At 42.2% G+C, this 24,729-nt stretch overlaps 1 protein-coding gene across 2 annotated transcripts in view; it reads right to left on the reverse strand.

Moving 5' to 3' along the window:
* KIAA0930 (KIAA0930 ortholog) overlaps positions 1 to 24,729 on the reverse strand; it is a 73,709-nt gene that overhangs the window by 22,429 nt on the left and 26,551 nt on the right. The gene's annotated exons all lie outside the window — the stretch shown is intronic.

Genomic DNA, 24,729 nt, shown 5'->3' on the forward strand with positions numbered 1-24,729 from the left:
AGGGAAAAAAAATCTGTTCCAGCAATTTACCTCTTTGCAGCAAGCAGCAGAAGCCCCACCAAAACAGCTGAGAGCAAATCAGCTGAGAGTCAGGAGGCCGATCCAATCAACTTGTGCTGATTAGGCTGTGCTAAAGCTGAAAGGAGCTGTTTCTTCTTGCTGTTTGCTTGCAAGGAGATAACTGCTGTAAGGCAGAGGCCAAAGGGTGGGGGCCAGTGGGTGGGCGGGGCTACATTTGGTGTATAAGACACACCTAAATTTTCACCCCCTTTTAGGGGGGAAAGGTGTGCCTTATACTTCGAAAAATACGGTAATTTGTGTCCTGCCTTTATTATTTTTACAAATAAAACTCAAGGCGGCGAACATATCCAACACACCGCTCCTCTTCCTATTTTCCATACAACAACAACCCTGTGAGGTGAGTTGGGCTGAAAGAGAGCGACTGGCTCAAAGTCACCGAGCTGGCTTTCATGGCTAAAGCGGGACTTGAACTCACGATCTCCTGCTTTCTAAGCCTAGTGCCTTAACCATGAGACCAAATTGGCTCTTAGCTCAGTGGCTAGGTGGCTCAGTGGCTAAGACGCTGAGCTTGTTGATCAGAAAGGTCGGCAGTTCGGCGGTTCGAATCCCTAGCATAGGTCTCCTGAGTGAGCAGGGGGTTGGACTAGATGACCTCCAAGGTCCCTTCCAACTCTGTTACTGTTTGTTTATTTTGTTTGTAAGTTCTAATATCGTTTTAGGGCAAAATCTAAGTCTAGCCATCTCTATATTTCTTCCATGGGTTCTCAGGACTTCCCACAACAAAGACCACAATCTCATCAAATTCCCTCTATTGTAAAAATCTTACCGATTTTGTAAGAGAGATTGAAAGATTGAAAAGAAGATTGAAACACTTTCAGGCACAGTGGGGTAAAAATTTACTACCTCAGAAAAACATGTGTGTGGCGGGGAATATTTTCGTGAGGCAAATGATTGTGAAGTTCCTTAGAATTTGACCTCCATTTATTACTGTCTATTACTTAAAACTGTCAGCCAAAAAATGGGAGACTCACAGCATTCTGCCAAGGCAATTTGGCAAGATTCGCCTACATCAATAACTTCACTGCAACCCCTGCTTCGATTCGCTTGACAAACACATTCGGCTTGAAAATGTATTTCCCCAAACCTTTGGCGGGGAGCAAAAGCCGTACAGCAGAAGCGTAAAGAATCTTCTATTTCCAACAATTTCTTTGGCTGTAAATAGTTTGTTGAGGGATGAATTAAGACGATGACTTTTCAAATCGGGAAATCCAGCAATGGAAAGATTAGCAAGATTCCCTTCCCTGATTTCTCTGAGAAAGCTAACCACCACCGAGATCAATGCTAAAGACATGGAGCGGCAGATACAGGCAGAGATTGTTCTGGGACAGGGGTGTCAAACTCAAGGTCCGGGAGCTGGATCTGGACCGCGGGGTGCTTAGATCTGGCCCGTGGGGCTGCCCTGGAAACAGCAACGGACTGTCCCATGGTGCCTGTGCCAGCAAAAATGGAGCTCACAAGGGCCGCACGCAGCCCAGGGGTGAAATCCAGCAGGTTCTGGAGAACCGGTAGCGTAAATTTTGAGCAGTTCAGAGAACTGGCAAATATCACCTCCGGCTGGCCCCAGAGTGGGGTGGGAATGGAGATTTTGCAATATCCTTCCCCCAGGAGTGGGGAGGGAATGAGGATTTTGCAGTATCCTTCCCCTGCCACACCCACCAAGCCACGTCCACAGAACCGGTAGTAAAAAAATTTGGATTTCACCACTGATGCAGCCCTCCCGAGCTCCATGTTTGCTAGCAGAGGGTTGCAGGAGGCCGTCACAGCCAAAAACAGAGCTTGTGAGGGCCGCAGGTGGCCCTCCCAAGCTCTGTTTTCGCTGGCAGAGGGTTGCAGGAGGCCACCACAGATGCCCCTGACACGAGTGACATCAAGCTGGACATGCCCACTCCCATCGCAGCCCCCCAAGGTCAAACACAACCATGAAATCATCGGACAATACGGGGTGGGATATCAGCAATATGCTGATGATACCCAACTGTATATCTCCACCCACCGTCAGTTCAGTGCGGCAGTGGACGTGATGTGCTGGTGCCTGGAGGCTGTGAGGGTCTAGATGGGAGTCAACAGACTCAGCCTTAACCCAGACAAGACCGAATGGCTGTGGGTATTGCCTCCTAAAGACTGTGTCGATTGTCCATCCTTGGTCCTGGGGGGGGGGGAATTGTCCCCCTCAGAACGGGCTCGCAATCTGGGTGTCCTCCTAGACTCACAGCTAAGATTGGAACAACATCTGACAGCTGTGACTAGGGGGACCTTTGCACAGGTTCGCCTGGTGCACCAATTGCAACCCTACTTGGATCATGAGGCTCTCCTCACAGTCACTCATGCGCTTGTCACCTCACAGTTGGATTATTGCAACGCGCTCTACATGGGGCTACCCTTGAAAAGTGTTCAGAGACTACAGTTGGTCCAGAATGCAGCCGCACGAGCTATTGTAGGTGCATCTATATACACCCACATTACACCAATTCTCCGCGAGCTGCACTGGCTCCCTATCGGTCTCTGGACGCAATTCAAGGTGTTGGTTATTACCTTTAAAGCCCTACATGGCTCAGAGCCAGGCTATCTTCGAGACTGCCTTCTATCGCATAGCTCCCATCGACCGGTAAGATCCCACAGAGTTGGTCTCCTCCAGGTCCCATCAGCTAAACAATGTCGGTTGGCGGGCCCGCAGGGGAGGGCCTTCTCTGTGGCTGCCCCGGCTCTCTGGAACCAATTACCCCGAGGTCCGGACCGCCCCCACCCTATTGGCCTTCCGGAAAACAGTGAAGACCTGGCTTTTCCAGCAGGCCTGGGGCTGTTGATCTCGCTACGGCGATCTTGGGAGACCCAGCCATGGAATGGAGTGTATGGGTTTTTAATGTTCTTTTAAAAAATTTTTACGGGATATTGTATTTGCTGTAAGCCACCCAGAGTCCCTAGGGAGTTGGTCGGCATAGAAATGTGACAAACAAACAAACAAACAAACAAACAAACAAATAAATAAATAAATACACCCTGATGTACAACCCTCAATGAAATTTGAGTTTGACACCCCGCTGTTCTGGAATGTTTTACGGTAACTACATTCTGGTTTAAACTTATGACCATTTTTCACAGTCTAAGCCAGAAAGTAGTTACTGTAGTGTAAAACATCCCAGAACAATCTCCGGTGTAAATTAACATGAATTTAGGAATGTTTGAAAGCATGAAGACTGGGAACCCGGCACTACTCCCCTATACTCTGCCATTTGTAAAGGAAATGTTAGAAATGGGGCCTGGTGGCTCAGCAGACTAATAGCATTGTGATTAACACCAGCTGTCTGCAATTACTGTAAGTTCGAATCTCACCAGGCTCAAAGTTGACTCAGCCTTCCATCCTTTCAAAGGTAGGTGAAATGAGGACCCAGATTGTGGGGGCAATAAGCTGACTTTGTATAAATATATACAAAAGTATGAAGGCTATTGCTTAACGCATTGTAAGCCTCCCTGAGTCTCCGGAGAAGGGCAGCATATAAATCAATTTTTTTTAAAAAAAAATGACATTGTAATTGTCATTTTCTTTACAATTCGGCAGCCTTCAAGCCTTACTGCTTGAAATGGCTCAAAAATACCTATTTAAATCATTTTTTTAAAAGTCTTTGGATCAGGGATTCTCAACTTTGGCAACTTTAAGATGTGTGGACGTCCCTAGCATGTCTGACTGAGGAATTCTGGGAATTGAAGCTCAACATCTTAAAGTTGCCAAAGTTGAAAAACACTTCTCTGGATACCTATACCAAGCTGCAGAAAAGGTGTAAAAAGTACAAACCCATTCTTTTGTTAAGTAAAAGCAAACTAACATGTTATTTCAGTAATCTAAAGGTATTTTTCTATTTATTTCTCTGATGTTCTTAAAAGCTAATGATGTAATGATGAGACTCACCACGGCAGCAAGTCTTAAATTGGATACTCAAGTAGAATTAAGGCAAAGTCTTACTCTACATTTCAGCTACAAGCAAAACAGTTCATCAGGTGTAACAGATGGCTCAGCTAACTTCATGATGCTTCCAGCTCGTCCATCAAAATTCATTCATTCATTCATTCATTCATTCACTCACTCACTCACTCACTCATTCATTCATACATTCACTCATTCCATACTTAGCTTTTTATGTTTAGAGATAGTGCATTAACCATAATAGTTAATAGGAGTATTACTGTTAATACTTCTTCAGAGCCAACAACAAATATCTGGTTTAGTGAAGGCTTCCTTCATAAAGCATAACAAATTATGATCAAATTATGAACAAATCCTTCTACTTATTACTATAACCTTGTTGCTTGTATCTTTACTGTCAGGTTTCGATGCTATCTCAAAATAAATGAATTTCCAAACTGCCGATCTTTGAGGAAATTTTCTCTTTATTTGGCATAGCGATCTGATCCTGGCTCTTTTGCGGTCAGTACTGACCTTTACCCCCCAATCCCTCCCTTTCCGATCCCCAAGTCTCTGCTTCTCATTGGCTATCTTCCATGCCACTTTCCTCATCCCTTCTTCGTCAGATCACAGGAATGTCTCCCCCTCCTCCCATCTCCAAGGAGACAGAATCTTCAAAGGGATTTAGTAGGCAAAAGTTCAAGCTTCTCCTCTCTTTATATGTCAGTGCTGGGAAGGTGACATTTACAATCATATTGTGTTATTTCGTTTCCTAGTATGATTTTGATTGCTTGTTTAGTATCCTATGACTATCACTAAGTGTTGTATCTTATGATTCTTGATGAATGTATTTTTTATGTACACTGAGAGCTTATGCACTGAAGACAAATTCCTTGTGTGTCCAATCACACTTGGCCAATAAAATAAAGGATTCTATTCTATTAAGACATCTAGAAATGAACAGCTGAACTAAACTCTATTTTTAAGGTTGGATCAGTGGTGGGTTGCCCCCAGTTCAGACCGGTTCTATAGAACCGGTAGTAAAACCGTCGGGAAGCTCCGCCCACTGACCCGGATGTCATCAGAAGTGATCTGCGCGCTGGCACGATGCGAACCGGTAGTAAAGGTAAGTAGAACCCACCCCTGGGTTGGATGGCACCTGGATCCATTTCTGATTGCTTCCTTCTCTTTGAATTTACACCAAGCACAGAATCTGCCCGGTCCTAAATCCAGTTTCCTGACCATTACATCCCATTGGTGTCATACAGTGCATTTTTCTAATCCAAAGGTTAATCTCCGATTAGGTCTATTATTTAAGATGTTCTGCTTGTGCAAATTGGCATTACCACACACTATTTTAGAAAGCGATTATCTTAATAATTATAACCTTAAAGGGATCAGGAGCTTCAGTGACCCTGTCAGCAATGCTTAAGGGAGTATCAACGCCATCCTGGTCTAGATGAAAGGGCAAGGAGTGAAGCGAAGGAAACCCCCCACCCAACCCCAGAGAATAAAATATTTTGGGGAATATTAAAAGAGGCAGAATATTACATTTCCCCAAAAGGAGAAATGGAGAAAAAAATCTTAATGAAGGCAGAAAGCAGCCCCAACAACCTCCAGCAGATGCCTGAAGTCTTTAGAGATGGATATTTTGTGCCCATTAAGAAAGACCGGGCCAATCTATTCATAAACAAAACACCTTGAACTCCATGTGATGGGATTAAGCAGAACAGGATATGCTTAGGACATAATAGGATTAACCCACTTTCTTCTTCTTGTGCCATATCCATCATCGGACGTTGGCGATCATGTTGGCGATCCTATTTTTTTTAACCCACCACCATTCAAATAGTAAAAGACACAAAGGTCACTACATTGCACAACCCCCTGGAGCATCTCAAACACAAAATCCCGAAGAATGTAAAAAAGCCCACCTACCCCAAACTCCATTTTGCTAGCTGTTCCAGAACTACATGCTGTGGTTGGTTCTGTTCATCAATAAACAGAGTCCTTCTTTCTAATCAGCCTCCATTTTATTTCCAGCATCTTTCTCCCCGCTTGAAACCGGACTGGATTTTTTTTCCAACAGTAGAAGCCACCAAGAGAAGCGAATCCAAACCAAACCCAAAAGAAGCTAACAGTAAATTGACCTTTTTGCCTTGTTGCCCCAAAATGCATTAGGATCAAGAAATAATCCCAATAATGTAAATAGATACCAGAAAGCATCTAGCAATTGTATGCAAAACCTTCCAACCTCGTAATGGTCTATTCCACATATTCCAGAAGTAGTCCAACATCAAAAGACTCATTCCAAGAATTCCAACGCAGAACGTCTGCAGTGAGCATGTTTCAAAGCTGGAATAGAGGTGCTCCTCGATTTACAATGATTCATTTAGTGACTGTTTGAAGTTACAATGGTGATTTAGGACCATTTTTCACACTTATGACCATTGCAGCATCCCTCAGGGTTGATTTAGATCTGGATATTAAAATACTTGTAATATTTTAATATTTTTAATATCTTTATACTCAAAGTTTAAATTTGTTTTAAATTGATCGGGGTTTTAATCTGTCTGGGCCAAACTATTTAATTTGATTTTATTTCTGCTTTTTAAATTTTGCATGTATGTATTTTATTGTTGGCTGTTCACCGCCCTGAATCCTTCGGGAGTAGGGCGGTATACAAATCAAATAAAAGTAAAGTAAAAGTAAAAAGGATGCTTGACAACTGACTCACATTTATGACGGTTGCAGTGTCCTGGAATCACGTGATCTCCTTTCGCGACCTTCTGACAAGCAAAGTCAATGGGGAAACCAGATTCACTTTAACAACCGTGTTACTAATCTAAGAACTGCAGTAATTCACTTAACAAATGCGGCGAGAAAAGTCGTAAAACAGGACAAAACTCGCTTAACAAATTTCTCACTTAGCAACAGAAATTTTGGGCTCAATTGTGGTCGTATGTTGAGGACTACCTGTACTCAGAACAGCCAGTTCCAAGATCAAGGTGGCCATAATGGGATGTCCTCAGATGAACCCTGTACCATTTTCATGCAGTGCCCTACTCAATCCTTCAATTATGGGTAAGTCACATGCTGTGTTTTCTCCAGTCCCACACCAATGGCTTCCAGGAATTTGGCTGGATATTTTCAAGTGGAGGCCAGACAGCTGTCTATGGGAGGCAATAAAGGAGAATATTTGTAGCTCAGGGTTGAAATGAGGACTCCTTAGTGCTCTTCAAAACATCCTAAGCAAACCATAAGTCCTAACAACCCCAGAAGAAGAAAAAAACAGGAGTCATTTACAACATACAATGTAAGAATCCCAACAACCACTATGTAGGACAAACAGGCAGAAGAATGGCCGAAAGCAGGGGTGAGATGTAAAATTTGTTACTACCGGTTCTGTGGGCGTGGCTTGGGGGGGTAATGTGACTGGGTGGGCGTGGCCAACATTTTTTTTTTTAACTTTTCAAAGCATTTTTTTTAATGCTTCGAAAAGCCTCTGCCGATCAGGCAACTCAGCTGAGATCATCAGACACTTTTCAAAGCATTTTTTTTACTACCTCTTCGGCCAAGAGGTTGCAGAAAAAAATGCTTTGAAAAGCCTCTGATGATCCCAGCTGAGCCACGCAATCATCAGAAGCTTTTTTTTTTTACTTTTAAAAGCATTTTTTCGTCAGAAGAGGTTGTAGAAAAAATGGTTTTAAAAGTAAAAAAGAAAAAAGCCTCTGACGATCTTGCGGCTCAGCTGGGCATGGGGGGCCCAGGGATTTTTGCTACCGGTTCTCCGAACCACCCACCGCCATTGCTACCGGATCGGGCGATCCGGTCCGAACTGGGAGCATTTCACCCCTGGCTGAAAGCATCCATGAACTCCAACTAGCAGTCAGAAGACATGATGAAAGTTCTTTAATTTCACAACATATAGACAGATTTAACCATGGTTTCAATTGGGAAAATGTGACCATCCTAGACCAGGCCAAATCCAAAAATGCCAGGGAATTTCTAGAGGCCTGGCACTCTGACAAATCAGCCATCAATAGACACATAGACATTAAGAACACCTATAGGCTGTGCACTAGAGATTGGAACCACTAGTTTTCTGTTGTTGTTTTTTAATTTGATTTATATGCCGCCCTTCTCCGGAGACTCAGGGTGGCTTACAATGCGCTAAGCAATAGCCTTCATTCTTTTGTATATTTATACAAAGTCAGCTTATTGCCCCCACAACTGGGTCCTCAATTTACCTACCTTAGAAAGGATGGAAGGCTGAGTCAACCTTGAGCCTTGGCGAGATTCGAACCTGCAGTAATTGCAAGCAGCTGGTCTTAATAACCAGCTTAATAACAGCTTAATAACCAGCTTAATAACAGGGTGCCTTAGACCACTGTACTACACTGTACTACCAATCCTCTTGGTTTTTCTAGTTTGAATTTTCTATTCGAATCCCTAGTGCCGCATAAGGGGATGAGCTCCTGTTACTTGTCCCAGCTTCTGCCAACCTAGCAGTTCGAAAGCATGTAAAAAATGCAAGTAGAAAAATAGGGACCACCTTTGGTGGGAAGGTGACAGCGTTCCGTGCGCCTTTGGCGTTTAGTCATGCCGGCCACATGACCACGGAGACGTCTTCGGACAGCGCTGGCTTTTCACCTTTGAAACGGAGATGAGCACCGCCCCCTAGAGTCAGGAACGGCTAGCACATATCTGCGAGGGGAACTTTTACCTTTACCTTTATAGACTGTGCAAAAGAGACAATCAACCAGCCCAAAAGAGAACAAAACGACTCCAGCACCTCTCCACCAGTAATCAGCAACCAGATCAGCATAGATTCATAAGGTTAACTTCAGACTGCCAAGCAAACAATACTCCAGTCAAGAAACTGCCAAAGGGCCATCAGCAAATAGCCCAAATAATTTCTAAACCCCTGGTGGTCAGAAAAGCAAGACAGACAAGCGAGTCACCAGAATATAAACTGACAGCAAATATGACATTGCTTACTAGAACTGATGCTCTTACCTAGCACCAAGGACCCATCTATTGGAGACTTTTAATTTAGATGTCTGCACTGAAAAGAAGGGTCATAGGTCACTTCTAGTTCTTGGATTCTATGAAACTCTCAAGGCTTATAGAAAGTCAGCACCCACCCACACCTCCTAGAGAATGAAATATTTTGGGGAAATATTAAAAAGGCGGGATAGAATATTTCCCCTAAAGGAGAAATGGGGGGGGGGGACTTAAGGGAGGCAGAAACCAGCCCCAGTCTCCCTGCCCGAAGCAGAAACTGAGGAGGCCAGTTTTTAGAAATATAGATTTGTAATCCATTCAGAAAGACTGGGTCAGACAGAAACTCCAGATAAGCAATTAGGCAAGACAAGACAAGATTAGCTCAAACACCTAGGATTTGCATTTCCCTTTTGCCTATAGAGTCAGCCATGACCTCTACATGACCACATAGGAATCAAAAAGGTATATTCTATTCTATTTTTAAATTTTTGTATTTATGTGTTTTATTCTGTGGCTGTTCACCGCCCTGAGTCCTTCGGGAGTAGGGCAGTATAGAAATCCAATTAAAAAAAAAAAAAATCCCACCCTACTCGCAACTCCATTTTGTCAGCTGTCCCAGAACCACATGCCATTGCTGGTTCTGCTCATCAATAAACCAACTTTCTTTCCAATCAGCCTCCATTTTATTCCCGACTTGGAACTGGAACACGATTTATCTTCTTACAGGCTGCCTTTAAAAAAAAAAAAATCTGCAGTCTATCAGCAAGCTTTGTGTATGAGTTCACAAGATACAGCGAGGCCTGGAAAGCTACAAAAAGCTTAAACACTGTTATCCACCTTCCATAAGGTGAGTTCACGCATTAGAAATAAAACTGTTTTCACAGCTTCACATCACAGGAAGCAAAATAAACAAAGTCTACATGGCAGAAAATCAGCACTGATATTTCAGCTCTTAAACTGGCTGCACTTACAAAAACACCCCAGAATTAAAGGGCATCCATCATCTGGTGCACTGAAGTTGTATGCACAACCTTTTCGTCTTATTAAACAAGGTTACTAACAGTCTGTCATCGCACAATGATAAATTTCATAAAATAGCAGAAAACGGTATAAACAGCCGCAACCTGTGAGGTCACCGTGTCCTTCAAACTGATTTTTTTTTTCTTTTGCCTTAGAAGAAACTGTTTGTTTTGACTATCAATCAGCATTACAGGGTCATTTTAACTTTTTGAAAAAGAAAAACTGAATTCTGAAAACGATTTTTCCTCACCCAGAATTTGAAACATCTTGCTTAATGCTTTATTATTTTTTTAACAGCATTAAACGGGGGCTTAAGTCATTGTAGAAGCAACTGAAAAAATTCTCCAACAGTATTAAATTTTAAATCCGTCCCTGATTGTTGAAACAGAGGAGATGAGATGTTCTTGCATCCAGTGGAAGTAACCACGAGCAGATGTCCCAGTGTGGCTGGCTGGTTCCCAGAACAGAACAGAACAGAACAGAACAGAACAGAATAGAATTCTTTATTGGCCAAGTGTGATTGGACACACAAGGAAGTTGCCTTGGTGCATATGCTCCCAGTGTACTTAAAAGAAAAGATATGTTCATCAAGAATCATAAGGTACAACACTTAATAATAGTCATAGGGAACAAATAAGCAATCAAATCATATTAGGAAACAGACAATATATCTTAAGGATACCAGCAACAAGGTTAGAGTCATTCAGTCATAAGTGGGAGGAGATGGGTAATAGAAACGATGAGAAGATGCAGCCTTCAATAGTGAATAGTTTGACAGTGTTGAGGGAATTATTCGTTTAGCAGAGTGATGGCATTTGGGGAAAAACTCCTTGTGTATAGTTGTTCTGGTGTGCAGTGCTCTATAGCGTCGTTTTGAGGGTAGGAGTTGAAACAATTTATGTCCAGGATGTGAGGGGTCTGTAGATATTTTCACAGCCCACTTTTTGACTCGTGCAGTATACAGGTCCTCAATGGAAGGCAGGTTGGTAGCCATTGTTTTTTCTGCAGTTCTAATTATCCGTTGAAGTCTGTCTCTGTCTTGTTGGGTTGCAGAACCAAACCAGACAGTTATAGAGGTACAGATGACAGACTCAATAATTCCTCTGTAGAACAATGAAGAATGAACAGAAGTGATCGGTGGACGTAATGGACTGTGGGGGGCCCGTAAGGAAAGGGGAAATTAACTATGCTTGCTTTGCACAGGAAACCCAGAGCAGGTTTCACTTCTTCTGTGCCAATGTGGTTTATTCCGTAAAGTTTATACTCTTGGTTAAATAATGAGTTCCTTTTTCTGGATTCGCCCTCCGGACAGTTGACATTAAACCACCTCTCCAAGTAGCAGCTTACTTGGTCCCAACCAGGAGGTTGGCAGTTTCAAGATGTCGGAAGTTCAAAACGTAAATGAAAACTCAATCATCCAGGCCAAAAGTATATCTAAAAAGGTTGAATCATGGCAACTGAACCAAAGTTTATTAGCACTGGGAAGCTGGCAAGAATTGGTTCATTTCAACGACTTGGTGACTCTCTGCCTACCCAAAATTCTCATTTTGACTGAAGAAGTTACTTGGATGAGTAATGAAGCGTCTCATTTTTAATAAACTTTGGTCCAGTTGCCACGATTTAACCTTTTTAGAGACCTGTCCAAGCACAATGTGCACTTGGGAGGGCACTATCACAAAGAAACATTTATTATGTTAGGGAGTCATGGTACCACAAAACTTGAGAACCTCTGCCTTAGAAAAAACACAAGTTAACCAACAGCACGCTGAGACATGGCTTGTTTTAACCCATGGACTTACTGATCAAGCTACAATAGCCTGATTAATGCATGGAAACCATAAAGCATAGTTTACAGGCCACAAGTAGGGCATGTCAAATTTTTCAACTTTCAATTTCCAAAACATTAAAAGGTCAAGGTTCTCTTTTGGGCTGGTTGGCTGGTTGGCTCTTTTGGGCTGGTTGGGCTGGTTGAAGGTAAAGGTAAAAATTCCCCTCGCAGGTATGTGCTAGTCATTCCCGACTCTAGAGGGCGGTGCTCATCTCCGTTTCAAACCTGAAGAGCCAGCGCTGTCCGAAGACGTCTCCGTGGTCATGTGGCCGGCATGACTCAACGCCAAAGGCACACGGAACGCTGTTACCTTCCCACCAAAGGTGGTCCCTTTTTTTCTACTTGCATTTTTTTTTGCGTGCTTTCGAACTGCTAGGTTGGCAGAAGCTGGGACAAGTAACGGGAGCTCACCCCGTTATGCGGCACTAGGGATTCGAACTGCTGAACTGCAGATCTTTTTCGATCGACAAGCTCAGCGTCTTAGCCACTGAGCCACCGCGTCCCCTTTCCAAAACATTAAGGATGCTCAAACATTGTGGTATGCCTTGGGGATTGTAAAGGTATTTTGGTTATTTTAATATAATTTAGATATGCTTGGTAAGTAACTGCATAGATATCACAACTTTATAACATTTTATGTGTTTCGTTTTGCAGCCATGTTCACTTGTTTCATTAAAACAAAACTGAACAAAACTTAGAATAAAATGGTAATCCAGCCATCTTCCCTTATAGACCTTTCAGATTGTTGCTAGGGCTAACCCAGGAGGGAAAAAAGAGGGGTGGGGAAGAGGGGGAGAGAACATGACAAGAAGGTACACATTTTTTGAAATAATCTTTCGCCAAATATAATTTAGATTTTCCCTTGTTTCTGTTTGGACAGGTATTTGCTAAAGGCTACTTAGGAACATAATTCAAATCCTCTGAGAAAATGAAATGTAGAAGCATCTGATCCAAACAATCTTCTCTCTTCCAAATTAAAGGCTTCAGGAAAGAGAAATTATTTCAGGATACACAATTTATTTACCTCAATCCACAGTCCAGCTCACCAGAGGAGAAAAACATGTCATAAATGAGCTGATGCGGGGGATAGAAAGAATCAATAATGATTATTACTTGGAGTTACTTTAGCATTTCACCTGAAGCCCAATTTAACCTCGGAGGATGCTGCTGTGATATTTCATGAAGCATGCCAAGCAATTATTCTGTATAGCAACATCAGCCTCAGGGTAGCAGTAAGTCAACTAACTGAACAATGGACCTGAGCAAGCAGAGCTGCTGTCAAGCAGGTTAGGCATGACAGAGCCAAATAATATCCCCCTTTATTAGACCTTTCGATTTTTCACCCATTAAAGGAGAGATAATTCTTGTGCCCTGAAGAACATTTCTCTCAACACAGATTCTCACAAATGATTACAAAACTCTGAAAGTTCTTTTATGTTTTCGCTACACCTTTATGCAGGCCTAGCCAAAGATATATTGCTATTTGGGCAAAATAAAAGAGGAGTAATGCGGTGGCTCAATGGCTAAGACGCTGAGCTTGTCTATCGAAAGGTCGGCAGTTCAGCGGTTCGAATCCCTAGTGTCGCGTAACGGGGTGAGCTCCTGCTACTTGTCCCAGCTTCTGCCAACCTAGCAGTTCAAAAGCATGTAAAAAATGCAAGTAGAAAAATAGGGACCACCTTTGGTGGGAAGGTAACAGTGTTCCGTGCGCCTTTGGCGTTGAGTCATGCCGGCCAAATGACCACGGAGACGTCCTTGGACAGCACTGGCTCTTCAGCTTTGAAACAGAGATGAGCACCACCTCCTAGAGTCAGGAACAACTAGCACATATGTGCGAGGGGAACCTTTACATTTACCTTTACCTTACCTTAAAGACAATACAAAAATCTTGATTCCTTCATAATCCCTGTTCACTGGTGAATCAACCTGCAACTATCTACAACTGATAAATTCCTAGTTTCAATATGCACTTGCTTCAACCTAAGAGTGACATCAATACATACAGTTTGATGACCATTTTAGTCCTTCATCCATCCATCCATCCATCCATCTTCATCATTCATTCATCCTTCACTTATCTGCATGTTTCCATCAATTCCCATTTCATAAAATGAGACTTTATAGTTGTTTGGAAGGAAGGACTCACTGGAGAAGAGTCTAATGTTGGGAACGATTGAGGGCAAAAGAAGAAGGGGACGGCAGAGAATGAGGTGGCTGGATGGAGTCACTGAAGCAGTTGGCGTGAGCTTAAATGGACTCTGGGGGATGGTAGAGGATAGGAAGGCCTGGAAGAATGTTGTCCATGGGTCACGATGGGTTGGACACAACTTCGCAACTAATAAAAACAACAAAAAATACCCTGCTTCCCCAAAAATAAGCCCTCCCCGAAAATATTTAAACGCAGAGCTGGAAATCAGGTAAGACGGCAAGAGGAGCCCCATCTTGCTCCATGCGCCCCAAAATAATAAGACCTCCCAAAAATAAGACCAAGTGCTTATTTCAGGGTTCAAAAAAATATAAGACAGGGACTTATTTTCGGGGAAACACGGTAGTTGTTCGGTTCCTCTTTTTCACAGATAGACAACTTATCTTTTTTTCATTCGTTCATTTCATTTATTAATTTAGACGCCAGTTTACAGTCTCAACCTTCCACCTGTCAAACCCAGGTGGACCCTATAAATATGGATTTATGTGCCCGTCATAGCTTTGGTCCACTGAAATTCTTATAGAACATTTTTTTAATAAGACTGAGAAGCTGTAGACCGGATTACCAGCCTCAATCACATCCATATCACATGCAGCATTCCCTATCAGAGTCCAGGAATTTGATTTTACAGTGAGTTTGGAAATGTGGAGATTTTGTTTTGTTTTTTTAAAGTTGCAATATGTCAATTCTTGACATTAATCTGTTACTGAGTTCAGAATGGGAGGAAACTGCTGTCAATCAGCAATCATGATTAGAGGCAGAGACCTGCCATGAGATCAGCTTCAGTTGCTGCATCAGCGGTGAAATCCGGCTGGATCTATCCAGTTCGCCCAAACCGGTAGTGCTGGTGGCGGGAGGCTCCCCCACCTGCTGGGACATCATTACATCCCGTTTTTGACCTTCTGCGCATACGCAGAAGAGGCGCGTGTGTGCTCACATTCCTGAACTGGTAGCGAAGGTAAGTGCATTTCACGCAGTGGTGAAATTCAATTTTTTTTACTACCAGTTCTGTGGGCGTGGCTTGGTTGGCGTGGTGTGGTTTGGTGGGCGTGGCAGGGGAAGGATATGCAAAATCCCCATTTCCTCCCCACTCCTGAGGGAAGGATATTGCAAAATCTCCATTCCCACCCCATTCTAGGGCCAGCCAGTGGTGGTATTTGCCGGTTCTCCAAACTACTCAAAATTTCCGCTACCGGTTCCCCAGAACCTGTCAGAACCTGCTGGATTTCACCCCTGATTTCACCACTGCGCTGCATGATAGATTAGCCTCATTTATATCATTGATCCAATATGCAGAAACGTAATAAAGTGGAAATGAAAGAGCCAGAAAAAAATATTTGCAGCAAGCAAGATTAAATATTCTATTTTGGGAGGGGGGAAGAGGGGGATGTTGCTTTAATTCTCCCTTGCAGTAAATATATTTTTCAGGCTCAAGCGTTAACTCAGGGGAATGTTCCTTAGAGCTGTGTAACGTGCAATATTTTTATTGAAATTATCACTAGTAAGAGTAACAGTTTGAAACAACAAATCAAACGAAGGGTGTTAATGACCACTATACTGAATAAAAAATGAATGTGCTTTTTTTTTAAAAAAATGTTCGCTGTATCATTAAATAATAAGTGCTAAGGACACGGATAATGTTACTCTTGAAGGAAACGTAACTTGGTCAAAGGCATTTCCCCCCCACATTTTTTAACCTATTAATAGAATATCTTGAATATGAGGGATGTTGCCTGTATTCCTTCTAATGATGCCATGTCTATACATATTCATTATATGCAATCTCTTGTTCCCTGAAGCACAAATAAGGCTAATGAAATTCCTCACTGAAGCAAGACTAGAATCTGATAAAAGTATGGAGGCTCACCAAGCTCTCGGCTCCATTGGGCTGATTTTTTTTTTCTCATTTAAAAGCAAATATATGAGATTCCATGCTGTCATGCAGAGCACCGATTCTTGCATCATCTTCGTTATAACGACGAATTCATTATTTCACGAGAAGAGTCCTCCATTCCTCTGCTCATGACAGAATCCCTTATGCCACCAGGCTTGAAATTTTGGGCTTGGACAATCTGGAACTGTGGTCTGATCTAAGCGTAGTACACAAAATTGTCTGTACAACGTCCTGCCTCTCAACGACCTCTTCAGTTTCAACCTCAATAATACACGGGCAAACGATCGAGACAAACTCAAGGTAAACCGCTCCAAACTCGATTGCAGATAATACGACTTCAGCAACAGAGTGGTCAACGCCTGGAATGCACTACCTGACTCTGTTGTTACATCCTCAAACCCTCACAGCTTCAACCTTAAACTGTCTACCGTGGACCTCCTCACCCCATTCCTAAGAAGTCCGTAAAAGGGGAGTGCATAAGCGCATCAACATGCCTACCATCCCTGTCCTACTGTCCCCATTTATTTGTATTCATTTCCTTCGTTCATGTCCATGTTCATATTCATACCTGCTGTCTTGTACATGTTTGACGAACTAATAAATAAAATAAAAATAAAATGAATCTGGTTCCTTGTAGGCAAATGGACATCCTGAGTGGCACAGTGCCATGTTTTGTTTGGAAATTTCCCTCTCCTTGTGCACGAAGAATGAAATGCTCAAGGGTACAGCTGGGGGAAAATCCTATAGAACCCAGGAGAAACAGTATTACTATAAAATCAATGAGCTGTTCTGCCCCAGCTTCGGATTCCCAGAGAAGGTGACACACACCAAGCTTCGCAAACAGTTTAATTCCAAACAAACCCCTTTCAAGAATGCAGACTTCCAAAAGATAAGACGATTGGAATATCTTGAGAAGAATAAACAGATCCCTGCAGTGCTGGTTTTTTTGGATGCAGAGAAGGCCTTTGATAGAGTGGATTGGAATTTTCTAGTAAAGACTTTGAAAAAGATGGACTTTGGGGACCAATTTATACAGGCGATTTCGGCAATTTATCAAGAGCAAAAGGCACAGATTATTATTAATGGAAGTTTGACAACAGAGTTTAAAATTGAAAAAGGAACAAGACAGGGATGTCCGTTGTCCCCACTTTTATTTATTTTAACACTAGAAGTCTTGTTAAATACAATACGGGACTCTAATATCTTGAAAGGTATAAAGATTAGGCAAGAGGATTACAGAATAAAGGCATTTGCAGATGATCTGGTTGTTACCCTATCACAACCAATGGAATCAATAATCTTGATGAAGGACATTATATAAGATTATGGTAAAGTTTCAGGTTTCAGATTGAATCCAAAAAAGACTAAAATGATAGTTAAAAACATGACACAAGATCGCAAACATGAGCTTGAAAGGAGGGCAGGTTTTGAGATTGTACCTAAGGTAAAATATCTAGGAGTTCAGGTTGCAGAATCAAACATGAAATTGTTTCAAAATAATTATGAGGTGTTGTGGCGAGAGGTGCAGAAAGATATGGAGACTTGGAAAAAACTGCAGCTGTCTCTACTTGGAAGAATAGCAGCAGTTAAGATGAATATTTTGCCAAGATTTCTTTTTTTGTTTCAAATGATTCCGGTGCTCAAAAGTGATAAACAACTGAAAGTTTGGCAAACTGGACTTAATAAGTTTGTCTGGAACGAGAAGAAGCCGAGAGTGAAATTGAAAATTATGCAAGATGTTCCAGAAAGAGGAGGTCTTAAACTTCCAAACCTACAGCTATATTATGATGCAGCAGCTTTAACTTTAACAAGTGATTGGTTTGGAAGTAAAAAGGCTGGAATATTGAATGCAGAAAGTTTTGATCTTGAATTTGGATGGCACGCTTACTTATTTTATGATGACAAAGTTGATAAAGTATTTAAAAGTCATATACTTAGAGACTCTTTGATGAGAGTTTGGAAGAAGCACCGACTCAAATGGGATTATAAAATACCGCTATGGTTGGATCTTGGTCATACTTTGTGGAATACAAATATAATGTCACTCGGGGGGTTTTTATACAAAGAGGTTCTTTTTACAGATGCGGGCAGATGGCAGCTGAAGAATTTGCAGACACTGTTGGACGAAGGGATTAATTTAACTTGGCTACAATATAATCAATTACAATTGAGATGGAAAGAGGACCAAAAAATTGGTATTATGTTGCATGAGGAAGAATTGGTTAGACATATAAGAGAGAAAGGTCCAATGCATATTAAAAGGCTTTATAATGTTTTGCTAGAAAGGGATCCAGAAACTGAATTAGTTAAAGACTGTATGATTAAGTGGGCACAAAATTTTGAAGAACCAGTGAAGTTGGAAACATGGGAAAAAATTTGGGTCCAGAATGTTAAATTTACACAGTCGCAGAATTTGAGGGAAAATTTTTACAAAATGTTTTATAGATGGCATCTAGACCCTAAGAAACTGTCGTGTATGTATCCTAATGTTCAGCCAAAATGTTGGAGGTGTGATTGTACAGATGCTACATATTTTCATATTTGGTGGACCTGTAAGAAAGTTAAGGCTTTTTGGATAAAAATTTGGTGGGTTATGCAGAATGTTTTGAAGAAAAAAATTCAATTTTCTCCACAATTGTTTTTATTGGGTATAGCTAAGGGTTTTACAGTGGATGAAACAAAGTTGATTTTGTATATGATTACAGCAGCGAGATTGTTGATAGGTAAATATTGGAAAAATGTAGCTTTGCCCACCGTTCAAGAATGGACTTTGAAGATGGCCAGTTTCGCTGAGATGGCGAAGATTTCAGCATATTTAAAAGACCGCTCACAAGAGACTTATGAATGTGAATGGAAAAAATGGATAGATTATGTGCAGAACAAATATCAAACTAGGAAGTATCAAATAGCTTTTTATTGATAGTATTATATTACATTAAGATAGAAATATTTGAACTATGTGAAGATGAAAAATGATATGGGGGTTGGGGGGGTTTAAAGTTCAAGGGTTTTTTTTTATATAAAGGGGATAATGATGGGGTACACTCTATGGAAGTCCGGGGGGGAGGGGAGGGTCAGGGGGGGTTAGGGAGGATGGGATGGGGAGTTTGGGGTGGGTTAGGGGGGTGAAAATGGGGTGAAAATGTAACTGTAAAACTTTTACAATTAAAAAAAAAAAAAAAAAAAGAATGCAGACTTCCCGTGCAAAGGGTCCTTATCAAAGTTATTAAGAACAAAATCCGACAAAGGTTGGCAACCAGCCCAGAAAACCAGATGAGAAGTTGCTCGCTCTCCAAGATGCTCTGTAGTAATGAGATGTTGTTTCTAGCAAGAAAACACTTAGTTGCGTGCGACTTAAATAGGCTAAGGGAGTGGCCAATTATCCTCAAGCCCTACTCTCGAGTAGACCTCCTCCTCCTGAGTAGCCACTCCTGCCTTTTGGCAGCCCTGCATGCCTGAGCATTGAGGAGAAACTCCTCCACTTCGCTCTCTCCACTGGAAGGAGCCTCTGGAGGTTCTGAAGGCCCTGGCTGAGTCTCTGCCTCTGGCATCACATCCTCTTTGGCCTCCTCGCTGTCCGACGTGAGCACCGGCTGTGCAGGCTGCTGGCGCGACACTACACTAGCCTCCTCATCATCGGGATCAGCCACGATCCGCGCAGGCCACTGGCGGGCCACAACATGAGCAGAAGCTTCTCAGCCATGAGAAAGGTAGTTGAATTTCTAGTGATTTCAAACGACAGCAGGAAAAGCAGATTTGACCTAAGTCCGCGATGGCAAACCTATGGCACACGTCCAGAAGTGGCACACAGCGCCCTCTCTGTGGGCACGCAAGCAGTCGCCCCAGTTAAGCTCCGCTGTGCATGCACACGCGCTTCCTGCCGGCCAGCTGGTGTTTGGGTCTCTGCTGTGCATGCGTGAGGCACATGCGGGTGGGCGCACATGCATTGTGCATGTGCGCACGCTCTTTGGGCACTTGGTCCGGAAAAGGTTAGCCATCAGTGACCTAAGTATTCCGAAGTAGGCAGGTCTTCTATTACATCTACAATAAAGCCACTAAGTTGTGACTGTGATTTTTTTGCTGTGAGAAAGTTCCTGGACATGGGGTGAAGTATCTGTAGCACTGCAGGAACTTCAACACATGTGGACTTCAAGTCCCAGAATTCCCAGTCAGCATGCCAGTAAAGGAACAGGACCTTGATAGAGATTTTGCACGATCCGTTCGTAGCACAACTGATTGGTGAAAAGTATCTTCTTAAAAAACATATAAGTGGCTCAAACACACACGCACACACCCCAATTCACTAAACTATGAAAGGAGAAATATACAACACAGTCATTCTTGCATAATCCTATTATTACGGCCAATCTCAGTAAAAAATACTTGCAGCCATTCTCTGAAGTTGATTCTTTAGTTTAGTTTAGTTTAGTTTAGTTTAGTTTAGTTTAGTTTAGTTTAGTTTAGTTTAGTTTAGTTTAGTTTAGTTTAGTTTAGTTTAGTTTAGTTTAGTTTAGTTCAGTCAGTTCAGTTCAGTTCAGTTCAGTTCTACTTTATTTATTGTCATTGCACCTCGTACAACAAAATTAAATGCCATCTTCAGTGTACATTATAACTATAAAAATAAAACACAAACACACATAGGACCAAAAAACAAGGACAAATAGGCTGAAAAACAGCTTCTATCCCAGGGCAATAACCATATTGAATTCTACGATATAGTGCAATATCGGGTTTTCAATTTCAATTATATAGAATGTAAAGGTTGTGTGTTTGTGTTTTTATTTTTATAGTTATAATGTACACTGAAGACGGCATTCAATTTCGTTGTACCATGTGCAATGACAATAAACTAAACTAAACTAAACTAAACTAAACTAAACTAAACTAAACTAAACTAAACTAAACTAAACTTCTTTCATATTCTATACAACTGAATTGAAACCCCTGATATTGCATTAATATTGCACTATAGAATTCAACATGGTTACTGCCCAGGGATAGAAGCTTGTTCTGGTCTACGTGATGGGGCTGGCAGAAATAAAACCCACATGGAAAAGGGATGAAGGAGGGAAGAGGGAGGAGAGAAGGAGACACTTAACTAGCCAACCAGATCAGACAAATCAATCCTGACAATCAATGGAGTGACAGATGTTGCAGCCAGATTGCCGTCACCTCCCACTGCTAATCTAAGAGCCTCACTAGCAGTGGCAAACACCATAGCAATGGCATTCACTTTCCTTCCCTCTTCCAATAAATTAATCAGGAGGTAGGAAAATCCAATGTAGGTCATGGCCAGCCAAGGCAAGTGCTAGACAGATGCTTCCATTAATCTTCTTTCATCGGTAAGCCCTGCTCGCTGACTTTCCCAGGCTCTCATCAGAAAGACCATTTGCGGCATTGTGTCACCTGCTCTTCCCCTTTCTCAACGAGTTTTAACATGGAGATGCATGTAGAAAAGCAAAAATGTGGCTCAAAAATGTGACCTCACAACTCTGCATCGTTCAGAACCTCTGGCCCTCCCTGTGTCTCCCCATCTAAATTACCCCATCTAAAACTTAAAATTACCAAAACTTTGAGAAATGTGCTTGTGTTTCCCTATAAAACACAATGTTTGTTTGATGTAGGTACATTATCGGACAGTCCAAGTCAGGGGTGTCAAACTCGCAGTCCGCGGGGCGGATGCGTCACATGCTGGCCACCCGTACCCCCATTTTAGCGAAGGGGGGAAAGTGGCGATACGTCACGTGACGACGCGGGTTTGACACCCCTGGTCCAAGTCATTTTTCAGTAGCATTCAACCATCCTTACAGAATTAATAATTCCACCGGGATTACACTCAAAAAAGATGGAGAAATGTGGGGTTTGGATAGCAGAGGTTACATTCAAATTCCTGGTGACTTCCTTGGCTTGTTACCGCTTTGATTCAACTACTTTCCTTGTAACCTAAGTGTACTATAAATCTTGAGTATAAAATAGGCAACATGTCTGTTCTTTGAACCGTCTTAGTGTTAAAGTTGGATATAACATTACATACTGCTTTCCTGTATCTCTCGTTTATTTCTTACAATTAACCAATTTAATTAGATTGTCTCAATAGCAGTGCATAAAATTAATCCGCTTTTGGGACTAGATGTGTCAACCACAAGAATTTGTTTCATTTTAAGAAGTACCCACGCTTGTTCAGTTGCCTTTCTCTATTCCCTCTGACAAGAATACAATTTTACAGATATTCCGTTTCTAATAACTAATCGTGCCAAGCAGCTGGGTGTAAAGCATTATGAACATTTTACAGAAAGAGTAGTAGCTTAATAGCAAATGAATTCAGATGACTGAGCTCCCACAGTCCATCAGAAAATAGTAATTCAAAGATTTTAATCATCCTTTTTTTGCAAATTGGAAGGAAAAGAATCTCCCCTAATGGTTGAGAGTATTTCTAGACAACAGAGTCCAGGAATAAAAATGCATTTAAAAGCCCACTCAGGAGGCATAAATCTGCGCTGTATACAGAAAAGAATCTGTCTCTTCCAAATAGTTGGCCTAACAAAATTATAGCACCTTTCTACTAGATTTTAGGAAATATTCCAGAACATACATAGCTTAAAAACTAGAACTTCACATTACAAAGGACCACATAATAGCAGAAACAAATAATCCCTTCATTTTTTCTCTCTCTGTATTTTGAAACCACACCTGAATACAGACAGGATACAGAATGACAAAGTTGGAAGGGACCTTAGAGGTCATCTAGTCTAGCCCTCCCTCCTCAAGCAGAAATGGTATATAATTTCAGACAATTGGCTGTCCAGTCTCTGCTTGAAAACCTCCAGCGATGGAGCAGCACCAGTGGTGAAATTCAATTTTTTTTTTACTATCGGTTCCGTGGGCGTGGCTTGGTGGGCGCGGTGTAGCTTGGTGGGCGTGGCTTGGTGGGCATGGCAGGAGAAGGATGCTGCAAAATCCCCATGCCCTCCCCACTCCTGAAGGAAGGATATTGCAAAATCTCCATTCCCACCTCACTTTGGGGCCAGCCAGAGGTGGTATTTGCCAGTTCTCTGAACTACTCAACATTTCCGCTACCGGTTCCCCAGAACCTGTCAGAACCTGCTGGATTTCAACCCTGAGCAGCACTACTCATAACTTCTCATCAGTTCCATTGATTAATGGTTCTGACAGGAAATTTCTCCTCAATTCTAGACTGGATTTCTTTTTGTTAAGCTTCCATCTGTTACTTATTGTCTTGTCCTCAGATGCTTGGAGAATAGGTTGACCCCCCCCCATCTCTCAAATAAGACCGCTATCATGTCAGCCGTAGTCCTCTTCACTGAAGCATATGTTCTGCCCCAGCTACGGACCCCAAAGAACGCAGCACACACAAAGTCCGTTCAAATCTTAGTTTATTAAATAAACCAGTTTTTTACAACAACGGCTGTTAATTAACTGCATTAACAGCCACCAAGAATTCAAAGAATAATACTGAAAGTTTACTGTGGTTGGCAGAATGCCCAAAAGCAATTTGCAGGAAGCTGATAAGCAAGACAAGACACAAAGGTGTGTGAACGAAGTTGTTCCTTGCAAACTGCTTCAGTCGGCGTTCTTCCTTAAATAGGCTAAGGGAGTGGCCAATTAGCCCCAAGCCTTACTCTTGAGGAGACCTCCTCCTGAGGAGCCACTCCTGCCTTTTGGCAGCTCTGCACGCCCGTGCATCAAGAAGAGGCTCCTCCTCTTCATCCTCTTCACTTATAGGAGCTTCTGGAGATTCTGAAGGCCCTGGCTGAATCCCCGCCTCTGGCACCACATCTTCTCCAGCCTCCTCATTGTCCGACTCGAGTGCCAGCTGCACAGGCTGCTGGCGCAGCACCCCACCAGCCTCCTCGCTGTCTGAATCAGCTACTAGCTGCACAGGCCGTGTACGGGCCACAACAGTGTAGTATAAAGTGGTACTAACATGGGCACCCACCAAAAGATAAGACGATGGGAATAAATACCCAACTTCTTGCAACATTAAGGGCAGGATTTCCATTGCACAATTGTGGCTTTCGCCTTGACTTTTTTGTTCCCATCCCACAAATGCTCTTGTCCAAATACAGGTAGTTCTCGAGCTCAACAGTTCATTTATTTTGACCGTTCGAAGTTACAACGGCATTGGAAAAAAAGTGACTTACGGTATGACCATTTTTCACAGTTCCCTTTGCAGCGTTTCCACGATCACGTGATCAAAGACTGAGATTCTTGCCAACTGGTTCATACTTGTGACCACTGCAGAATCCCAGCTCCCCTTTTGCAACCTTCTGACAAACAAAGTCAATGGGGAAACCTCATGATTTTCAGAAGATACCAGCAACTGCCATTCTTGATGCAGTTATGAATATCACATGGAGCTAACTTATCTGCTTCTTGTGATGGTAGCATCAGTTTTTTCTGCGTGCATTCCTACAGCTTGACAAACTGATATCCTGGCTTATCAGTTTTGTTCCACTTGCACTCTCGTACTCTTTTTTTTTTTAATTTGATTTATATGCCGCCCTTCTCCGGAGACTCAGGGTGGCTTACAGTGCGTTAAGCAATAGCCTTCATAGTTTTGTATATTTTATACAAAGTCAGCTTATAGCCCCCACAAACTGGGTCCTCAATTTACCTACCTTAGAAAGAATGGAAGGCTGAGTCAACCTTGAGCCTGGCAAGATTCGAACTTAATTTAATTGCAGACAGCTAGTGTTAAATTGCAGTGCCTTGTCCGCAGAGCTATCCAGGCTCTTTTCTCTTTCTCAACCCTCAGGAAGAAGGCACTTCAATTT

Source organism: Pantherophis guttatus, chromosome 7 (assembly GCF_059756535.1).
Source record: "Pantherophis guttatus breed Tessera chromosome 7, ASM5975653v1, whole genome shotgun sequence".
NCBI classification, from domain to species: domain Eukaryota; kingdom Metazoa; phylum Chordata; class Lepidosauria; order Squamata; family Colubridae; genus Pantherophis; species Pantherophis guttatus.